The following is a 10,990-nucleotide window of genomic DNA, read 5'->3' as shown; positions in this document are numbered from 1 at the left end:
TCGCTACAGAGCCCCAAGGCGCTGGGAAGCCTCTTCATTTGCCACAAGTGAGAAATTTCTCGGAAGTCTGCAGTTTTTGCTCACAATGCACGTGAATTAAGTGTGTTATGCCAGAGCTCCTATATATATATATGAATATATATGCGTATATATATATAGTGGTTTTTATAACAAAAGGCTGTGTTGCCCCCAGATCCTTTAGGGAAGAAAGGCCAATCCAACCACATCCGTCTCTCCAGGTGTGGACACAAGGGGTTCCAGAGACACAATTCAGCATGGTTCCTTTGGATCCAAGAGGCCCAGGGGATCCTTCCTGAGGCTTCTGCTCCTTCCTGCTTTCTAAATTTGAAATCTGACTTCTGAACAGCAGCAGACACCTCCCCCTCCCTCACCTTTCTGCATGGGCTGGACCTCTTATCCGTGGATGCTCATTCAAAATTAAGAAACTAAGTTTCAGAGAGGTGATCACACAGCTAATAATTGAAACAGAATTCAGACCCACAGCTGTTTGAGGTCTCCCCAACCTGACCGCTTTCCAGCAGGTGAAGGCTGCCATTTGGGCTTCTTCCTCGACAAGGATGGAGTGACGATGGGATGATGGAAGGGTGGGTCTATGCATCCCTGGACACGCTTTCAGTGGGTGGCCCTGAATTCTGCATGAGGATACGGAGAGGAAGGAGACATAGTTTGTAACCCAAAGAGCTCAATGGGACCCTGAGTGCTTCTCAAAATTCCATATCCAAGGACCTGCATATGACTGAACATTCCCTACAGAGCCTGAAGGCGCTGGGAAGCCTGTGCATTTGCCACAAGTGAGAAAATTCTCGGAAGTCTGCACTTTTAGCTCACGATGCACGTGAATTAAGTATGTTATGCCAGAGCTTCCATACATATATATGCATATATATATGCATAAACATATATGATGGTTTTTATAACAAAAGGCTGTGTTGCCCCCAGATCATTTAGGGAAGAGAGGCCATTCCAACCACATCCGCCTCCCCAGAGTGTGGACACTGGGGGTTCCAGAGCCAGAATTCTTCATGGTTCCTTTGGACCCAAGAGGCCCAGGGGATCCTTCCTGTGGCCTCTGCTCCTTCCTGCTTTCTAAATTTGAAATCAGACTTCTGGACTGCAATAGACAGCACTGCCACCCTCACCTTTATGCTTGTGCTGGTCGTGCTGGTCCGTGGATACACATTCAAAATTAAAAAACTAAGTTTTTTAATTTTGAATGTGTATCCACGGACCAGCACGACCAGCACAAGCACAAAATTAAAAAACTAAATTTGCCACAAGTGAGAAATTTCTCGGAATTCTGCAGTTTTTGCTCACAATGCACGTGAATTAAGTGTGTTATGCCAGAGCTCCCATCTATCTATCTATCTATCTATCTATCTATCTATCTATCTATCTATCTATCTATCTATCTATCTATCTAGATATATGTATTTTATAACAAAAGGCTGTGTTGCCCCCAGATCTTTTAGGGAAGAGACTACAGAAGATGAAGTTGAAAGGATAGGTGAATGAATCAACCTTAAAAGGAAGTACACCTGTTATCACTGAAATTATTAATAGTTTGGATGCTTTTAAAACTATAAATTTGTTTTCAAGGAGTTGAGAAAATTCGTAACTGAAAAACCTCACTGTGAAATGAACACGATGACCACTACACTACGGAAACAGGACAGATTGAAAAACCTCTCTGAAAAACCTCTTTTCTCCATAAAATTGGTGGCCAGGTCATCTAAAATCCAAGGTTAGAAGAAGAAAGGTGTGTGTGTGTTGGGGAAGAGAAGTTATTTAAAGCTGTGTAACAAATTGGCCCAAAATGTAGTGGCTTAAAACAATATTATTTCACAGTTTCTGTGGGTCAGAAATATGGATGTCACTTAGCTGGGTTTTTAGAATCTTGTACAAGTTTCCAATCAAGGTGTCATCTGATGCTGCTGTCATCTCAAGGCTCAGCTGGAGGAAGATCTACTTCCAGGGTCACTTAAGTGATCGTTGACAGAATTCAGTTCCTCCTGGGCTGTTAGTCTAAGGACTTCAGTTTGCAAGGTGTCCTTCCATGTAGGGCTCACCAGAGGGAGTAACAGCTAGATTCCATCAGAGAATGCAAGGGAGAGTGAGCAAGCCGAAGTCTTTTTGTAACCTGATCTTAGAAGTGACATTCCATCACTTTTGCTGTATCATATTTGTTAAAAGCAAGTCACTAGGTATAGCCCAGAATCAATGGCGTAAATACTAGAGGGCATAATCATCGGAGCGATCTCAGAAGCTGCCTACCACAGAACAGAATGGAAAATATTTGAAATGGACATAGTACTATCACAGTAGCATTAACAGGATCCAGTAGAAGTTGGTGACCAGGAATTTATATAACAGTCTGCCAGACATTGTTATTTCCTCAGGAAGCATTCAGTAAGCAGGTGCCTACAAAGATAAGTGATATAAGAATGAAATTAATGTTAAAACACAGTTCTCAGTGGTGCAGTTTTTGTATCAGTTAATAATAATGGTTTATAGATGTCCTCTGGAGTTAAAATGGATTCTTCAAACTTAAGGAAAAAAATTAACAAATAGTCTGGCTACCTTAGTGATATCCCTTTATATATTTCAAGGCAACATTAGGAAGGAAGGAGCATGATGGTTAAGAGGTCAGTTTGAAAGATAGCCTGGATTGAAGTCTTTATTCAACTTAATAGCTGGGTGACTTTGGGCAAGGCGTTTAACTTCATTAAACTTTCATTTCCTCACCTTTAAAATAGTGCTGTTGTGGGAAGCTGATGAGACAACACATGGAAGCACTTAGATTAGTACCTGGTATGTAGTAAACTTTCAGTAAATAGTCTTCATTATTATACTCCAGAATAAGGTTTATATTGCTACCTGCTAAAAACTTTTTAAAAGTTAATTATGGCTTAAAATTGAGGTCTTCTTTGTGACTACATAAAGGAACTGAAAATTCAGGATGTCCTTAATGAACCCAGATATAGCAAACTGACTAGCCAGATGTTTTGAAGAGGCAAACAGTATTTTACATATGCCACAAATAAGAAATTGACAAGCTGCTATTTCCTCCTTTTCTTCCTTTAGGCAACATGCTGGACTCAGGACAGTAGTATGTACTTGAGGGCAGTTACTTGGTTGCTTCCCATCTTATAGATGTTGGCCTTTAGTCACATAGCAGTCCATCTCTAAAGCTGGCTTGGAAACTCCAAGTTAGAAAGTACTCAATAATTCTTGTGGAGCTGGGGAAGAAGGCAGGACAGTGGCCAAGTAGCAAAAATCCCACAAAATAGGCTAAGTGAAGGATGACACACGAGGCCCAGAAGTTTCTTTTTAAGCATTGTTGTCCCAAGTGGCTACTAAATCTTGAGTGTTAAAGTTCAGCCCTGGTCCCATCTTGGTATACAACAGTATGAAATGTAATAATGTCCAGATGTGGAAATGGTTACTGTAATCCTGGAAGTTGGAGGAACTGCAGAATCGTATTGTCAAAGGGTCCTTTAAAATCCAAGCACTGCTGCTCTTATTTTTTTATTTTTATTGCAGACAAGGAACCCACAAGACTCCACTCCCTGCCCAACTTGGTGTCTCTGTAGATATTCCTCTTTTCCTTGACCTATTAATAATATTAGAGTACCCCAGTCTATTATTTTTAATGTCATTCTAATATATTTGAGATTAAATCTGTTATGTTAATGCTCCTTTTCTATTTGTCTTACTGTTCTGTGTTACTTCTTTCTCCTTTCTTGCCTTATTTTGGGTTGATTTTTTAAATTATTCCAGCCTCCAAGATGACTTTCAAACAGGGCTAGGACTAGGGTGAGGTGATGGAGGCACTTACCTGAGGTGACAAATTTAAGAGGGGACTAAAACTCAGAAATCAAATAATATTTTTATTTAGGGTTTGTTTGTTTGTTTGTTTGTTTGTTTTAAAGCAGAATGAATGCAAGACTTCCACTTCCAGGAAGATGAAGTAAATGTACTTTTTCCTATTTCTCTTACTAAGCACAGCTAAAAACCTTGGACATTATATAAAAGGGTTTTTAAACTAAACTCGTTTAAGGATGATTCATTTGACTTTTGAAAGTCAAAATACCAGAATATGAGTTTTCCATTCTATTACTAGAACTCCTAAATTTCTATTCTACACATAATTTTGAGACTGCACTGCTGTTACTAAACTTCCAATGCACAATTTTCCCTCATGGTTTCCTAGAATAATTTAAAATTCTTATATGGAAAAATCTAGGTTAAATTCAATGAATGTATGTAGGTGGAGGGGGAGGGGAGCAAATCAACAGAAAAATCTATACCTCGATTTCTGACCTCATGAACCCATTTTATTAAGGATAAACCCAAGGGATAACTCAACCAGGGAACTCTAGAGCCATCTTAGGTGCTTGCTAGAGTAAATGAAAACTCTAGAATGTCCTAGAAACATCCAAGCTATCCCAGGCTCCCCGAGACTGGAAAATCCAAGGCCAAGTCTTTGGGACAGTGTGAGTTCCCTGGAACACAGCTTTTTATCCTCTTCTTATTTCACGCACTCTAGATAGGTAATCCTACTCTTGGTCTTGCTTAATATATAATCCAGATACAATACATATCTCCAGCTCAGACACTGATGTTCAGCTCCAGGCTCGGATGCCTCAAAACCACATCTTCCGCACATCAAATTTATTCTTACTGAAATTATATTCTTGATTATTGATACCTACATCTACCCATTAGTAGAACAAGTCATAAACATGAAAAGCATTCCTTTTATCTCTCACACACACACCTAATCAATATATTACCAACTCCTGTCAATTTTAAACCCCTAATAACTCTCAGACTATTTACTAACAAAATCTCTGGAAAGCCATTTGGCAATTTTTATGAAGAGAGTTGACAGCTTCATATACTTTCACAAATCGTATAGCATTATGTAAAGGTACAATAAAATCCCCAAATTTTAAACTAAATAGATGTGTGAGTATAGGCATAGCAAAAAGTGAACAAAAAATGCAACAAAATGTTAACACTGGCTGTCTTTTAATGATGGAGTGATAGAACCTTTTTCTTTTCTTCCTACAAGGTTAGTATTTTCTAAATGTTTTGCACCAAGTATGTGCGATCATTAAACATGAGCTCCATCAAAACAGATACCTTTTTTGTTCTCTTATGTATTCGAAGTGCCCAAAACAGTGTCTTACAAATAGTAGGTATTTGTTAATAAGTATTTGTTGAATGACTGAATCTTTATAATATAAAAAATGATATGAACAGGAATAAATATGTTATAATTTCATTTCTTCCTCTACCTGGGTTGTATCTTATTTTAATATAGTTTTCATCCTTTAGACCTTTGGCCAAAATGATCAGCAGTAGCCATGCCTGCAGAAGTCATCCCTGGCTCTTGATTATTTTTCTGCAGATCTTACAAAGATTTGCCCTCTATTTTCTTTCACCTTCCCCAGCAGACATTGTTAGGCAGACTGGCCCAAAATGAATTTTCAGAGAAGTGACATGAGCATCATGGTAGAATGTCCCTGTTTTTTGTCTGTCCCCTCAACAACATTAATTTGGCAACCGTTACATAGACAAAAGTGCTTTTGTGAGTGCTATGGGATCCAGCACCCACAGACCTGAGAGGAAGTCTTGCCCATCTGTGTGTCAGGTAAGAGGCATGTAGCCCTGCTGTCGACCCTGCAGTGGCCCATGAACCAGCTCAAGCCCCGCTTAGCTGTGGTCTGGTAGACCCTGAAAAACAGTGTCTTAGACAATCACTAACGGATGAGAAGAGCCTTTGTAGAAGTCCAAGTTTCCAGAGAAGTTCCAGCACAGCACTGGAGCTAAAAAATAAAATAAAATAAATCGTTTGGTTGCATTAGAGAGACTAAGAAAAGAGCTTGACTTTACCTGCGTCACCCCTTGCCCCAAGGCAGCACTGCTTAAGGTCAAGAGAGATCTCCCGGCACATGATTTCTTTGGAGGAGGCGGGGCAGGAGGGGGGAGAGGGAGAGGAGGGCGGAACGGGCAGGTAGGGGGGAGACCAGGGGACAGTGAGAGTGTGTGTGAGCATCACTTCCCCGGCTGTGTGGAGGCTGACAAAGAGGCAGTCCTCTGGCTTAAGGCAGAGGGCTACTGAGCATGAGCAGAAAGCAGGTTGGAATCCGCAAGCCAGAGAAAAAATAAGAACTTGAGCTTTAGCGCCACCTTTGGGAAAACAAAAGAGACTGTCGGCACTAGGCCTGGTGGTTCATTACAGGCTCCAGAGAAGGCATACAAGCTTAAGAATTCTGCCACAAGAGGGAGCAAGAAGTGAGATGCAGGTGTACCTTTAGAAGGTCTGAAATAGCCTCAGAATCTCCATCAGGGCTGACAGGCAATTCTCTCCTAGTCGATTTGTGAAGACTGAAGGAGGTGACTGCTGTTTTATATGCAGATACAGAAATGTAAAACTTCAAGGAACATGAAAAATCGAGGAAACATGACATTATCAATGGGTCACAATAATCTTCCAGTGACAAACACCAAAGACATGAAAATCTGTAATTTTCTTGATAAAGAATTTAAAATAGCTATTTTAAAGAAGCTTGGTGAGCTACAAGAAGACACAGAAAGAATTCGGAGGGAAATCAAGACAACAGTGAGTCAAGAAATAAAGGGAAACAAACAAAAAATATCTTGAAACAGAAGTGGAAATACAACATACCAAAACTTATGGGCTGTAGCAAAAGCAGTTACTCATCTTACTCTTTTCAGTATGTTGGCCAACGCCAAACTATTCCCACTTTTTTAAACCTCAGGTCACTTTTCCTTCCATAAAAGGTTCAGCGCCAAGTATACTTCTATCAGCTCTGCAAGCAGATTTCTCCTCACCAATGTCCTTTAATACTACACTGGTCTAATCTGTAATTTGGTAAACAGTCAATTATTGAACCAACTCATCTGTGAAAAGAGGTCCAAATACATTCCCCCTACATCAGCTGTTCACAGCTAACAGCCCCAAGGTGTAAGCTGAATTCCTACAACACATAAAAATGACACTGGGCTGTGGAGCACTTGTTCATTTAACTTATGATTTCTGGATGTTCCTGGGCTCAATTCTGAATGCATCATACAACAAATGCTGCAGTGCCTGCTCAACTTTATGACTTACTGAATCTGGCAAACCTAATTTTGATAGGCATTTCTAGTTGCATGGTCAGATGGTGCCTATGCCATATATTGAATATATTGGGTCGTGTGGCCTAAATGGCATATTAGCTTTTTCTGCAGCTTTGTTTTGCTTTGGACAAGAGCCCTGTCTTCCTCTGGGTCCCAGTCAACATTCAGAGAGACTTATGAGTCACTGACTAAATGGATTGGAGTACTAATGTCAAGAGTGATTTATGCTGTCTTCAAAATTGAAAGAGTCCACAAGTTCTGTGCCTATTTGTGGTAAGGGGTTCAAGGCACAGTTACTTTTCCATTAATTAGTATGCTGCAGGTCACTAGAACCTTGAAAACTGTATCAAGGTGGCATGCCCTAAATTTCTGTAGGATTTATAGTTTTTACTGGAATCCAGACCAGTATCTGTTTGGTAAATCATGCTTTGCTGTGAGTATGTCTTTTTAATCTAAATTTTCAAATTTGTTGACAAAGTTATTTATACCGTCATACGATTATCCACTCACTGTCTATAGAATCTGTAGTGATGATCTCTTTTATTCCTGACATGAAATTATTAATTTGTTTCTCATCATATCTATTTCTTAGTAACCTTACTAGGGGTTATCTATTTTGGCCTTGTTGATCATTTTTAATGTCTGTTTAATTTCTACATCATTAACATTTATTTTTGTAATTATTTACTTCTAATTTATTTGGACTTAATTTCCATTTTTTCCAATCTTTTGAAATAGATGCTTAATTAATTGATATTACAGTTTCTAGTTTTTTCTAACATAGTAATTTAAAGATAAAAATTTATCTCTAAGCATGATTTTAGATGCATCCCTCAAGGTTGATGTTGAATATTTATTAAAAGTCAGTTAAAATATTTGATAATTTCTACTGTGATTTTTTCATGAATATTTAGATGTATATTGCTGTTTTATTTCCAAATATTTGACATACTACAGTAATTTTTTGTTAATGATTTCCAACTTAATGTGACATCTGTTGAAATTTCAAGTGCATAGTGGAATTTAGTATAGGCTAGAGATAGCTTTTCAAATTAATGGGAAAATATTAATTATTCAGTAAATATTGTGGAACATCCAATTAGCTACTGGTAGGGATAAAGAAAGGTGGCTCCCTACCTCACACTTTATTCCCAAATAAACTTCAGGTGGATAGAATATTTAGTGAGTTTATGAATAAAAAATTTAAATGAAAACATTTAATGTACAAATGAATAAAAGATTTAAAGATTTATATGGAAGAATGAACACATCAGAAGTATTATAGGATAATATATTTGAAAACTACTGCTTTGTTACTTTTTATACTACAGATGCAGGATTCTTAGCCAATTAACATCATTTATCCCTGTAAAAACTTACTATTGTATTTATTTTATTTAATTCTATTCTATTCTATTCTCTCATCTCCAATTGCCACTTCTACTCCTGCCCCACTCTAATTTTTTAATATTTTAAAAATTATGTATGCATTCATGTAAATTTGTAGGATTTTGGTGTGTGGATGTGTTTTTGATGTATATGAATAGTATTCAGGTACATGTCTCTGTTTTCATTATTCATTTATCATGATTTTAAGATCAATATTTCTATACATACAGCTTGTTTGTTTCATCTATCTGCTACAGTATGTTTTATAGTAAGAATACAAATTTTATATAAACATTTACCTGGTGATAAATATCATGGTTGTTTCCAACTCCCCCATGTGATAATGCTGTGATGAATGTCATCACATATATACCCTATGGATTGAATGGGATGTTTTCCGTGAGTTCATGAGTGTGGTTTATAGGGACAGAGGGGAAAAGCATACAAAGCTTCCCCTCATACTGCTTTTCAGAATTAACACTAATACCAGTTCTGATGAAAAGTCTGTTCTCAGATCCTCACCAATTCTTTGAATTATCCACCTTTCTAATTTTTGCCTTTTTGACATAGTTTCATAGTCTTAACACTTATCTATAATGATTTTGAGCCTCTCATTGTACACGCATTAGCCAATTTGTATTACAGATTTCCCCTGCTATCTGAAAGTAGAGCGTTCTTATGAAATCTCTTATCAACTGAAATGACACAAAGAAGCAATTACCATAAGTTAATGTGGAAAAAATTTTGAGCATTCCCAGATCCAAAATAACCTACCAAATCATACCAAATAACACATAAAACCTGAAATAACACTAACTTAGTAAAAGCAATGGTGTTAAATAAAAACATTTACGGCTGAAACTTTTCTGAAAGAAAAGATTTATTGAGCCAAATGCCAGCCAGAAAAAGACCATGTCCTGGGCATGAACCAGGTCTCTACCATAGCTGCGGGGCTAGGTGGAAAGACAAACATGTCCACTGTCCTGGAGTTGAGGGGCTTTTTTACAGAAACAGTTTGGGGAAGAAAGGTATAAGTTGTTTTGAAAGAATTTACATTGGCTGTAGATAAAGGGTGGGTGAAAGTGAAGTAGGGCTAGTTCTGGGATAGGTGCAGAGTCCCTAAGGAACAGTGTCTGCTCCTTTGGATTGGTGGTGGGCAACAGTCTGGAAAGTTTATGGGTGAGCAAGGAGCACAGGCGCCTGATGGGTGGTGCCATCTGGCTATTACATAATCGTGGAAATGGCCACCTAGAAGTTTCTACTTACATTCAGGAATGCAAGCAGTCTTTTCTTGTGTTTGCCCTGTACTTAACTGATTAACCTCTCCTGTCTCTTCTTTCCATCCTGCTGTAATTTAATTTATGGCATCTCAGAAGTTTTTTCTCGTCAATATAATAAATATACAGCCTGTATAAGGTAGAAATAATGTATGTACAGTGTAGTTTTACTTATTAAAAAGACTGACTGATTTCTCCTTAAGTATAAGATAACTTAATGGAATACCACGCTTTGTACACCCATCAATCCACTCAATAGACTTTTCATTTTATCCACTTCTGGATGACTAAAAGAGACCATTTTCTTCTAGTAGAACCAGTAGTAACTTCAGCAGCTTTCAAGATTTTTTCCTTCTGCATATAAGAAGTATGAATAGTAGACACAGGCAAGTTCAACGCATGCACAATGTCTTCATTTCATTTACCAGGACTGAAACGCTTAATCATGTCCAGGATGAAGTACTCATCATTTTGCACCCCCTCTCCCCCACACCACCAAATGATATAATGGATCAGTGACTTCTTTACAATACTATGGCAAATAATAATAATAAAAACAGATGAAACAAGATTGCCAAATGTTGAAAATTGTTAAAGCCTGGGTGAGGGATACACTAGGGTTCGTTAAACTATTTTTCTCTATGGGCATACTTGAATTTTTTTCATAACAATTTAAAATAAAAATCATATCAAAAAGTGTCCAAGAGATATGAATATGTCAATCAAAACTTGATGATACAAAACAGTTATGTTTATGTGTGTGTGTAGAAAATAGATACACATACAAATTTGTTTAAAACTCCCTTGAGCTCCCAATGCCAGATCCAGCAAACACAAAACGTGAATGTACTGGAATTACTGTGCATCAGAATTCTCTCCAAACTTAAGAGTCTTAGAAAATTTAAAGGGAGATTTGGCCAACATTTATACACAAATCTGAGAGCCCAAATACCTTATCATTCCTGCCCTGCTATTATCATACATTTTGCCAGTTGTACCTTGTTGGTGATTGATGCTAAGCATTTGCAGATGGACCCACTGCACTGTAGTAACTTTCTGGTGTACCCACAACACAGGCTAGCTGTGCCTCTTCACTCCTTTGGATTTCAGCTGTGACTGGGTTCTAACAGTTCTGAGTTGGCCTCACCCTTTTA

At 38.0% G+C, this 10,990-nt stretch overlaps 1 long non-coding RNA gene across 1 annotated transcript; it reads right to left on the bottom strand.

Moving 5' to 3' along the window:
* Positions 1-1,837: 1,837 nt before the first annotated feature.
* Positions 1,838-6,198, bottom strand: LOC120614271 (uncharacterized). The gene is made up of 2 exons (XR_005655920.1): positions 5,920-6,198; positions 1,838-2,439 (listed from the first exon to the last, which is right to left on the bottom strand). It is a non-coding gene; the product is annotated as an uncharacterized LOC120614271 (long non-coding RNA).
* Positions 6,199-10,990: the final 4,792 nt, after the last annotated feature.

Source organism: Pteropus medius, unplaced genomic scaffold (assembly GCF_902729225.1).
Source record: "Pteropus medius unplaced genomic scaffold, Ma_sr-lr_union100, whole genome shotgun sequence".
Lineage (NCBI taxonomy): Eukaryota > Metazoa > Chordata > Mammalia > Chiroptera > Pteropodidae > Pteropus > Pteropus medius.
Note: the sequence above shows the minus strand (reverse complement) of the source record. Positions and strands in the feature narration are given on the sequence as shown.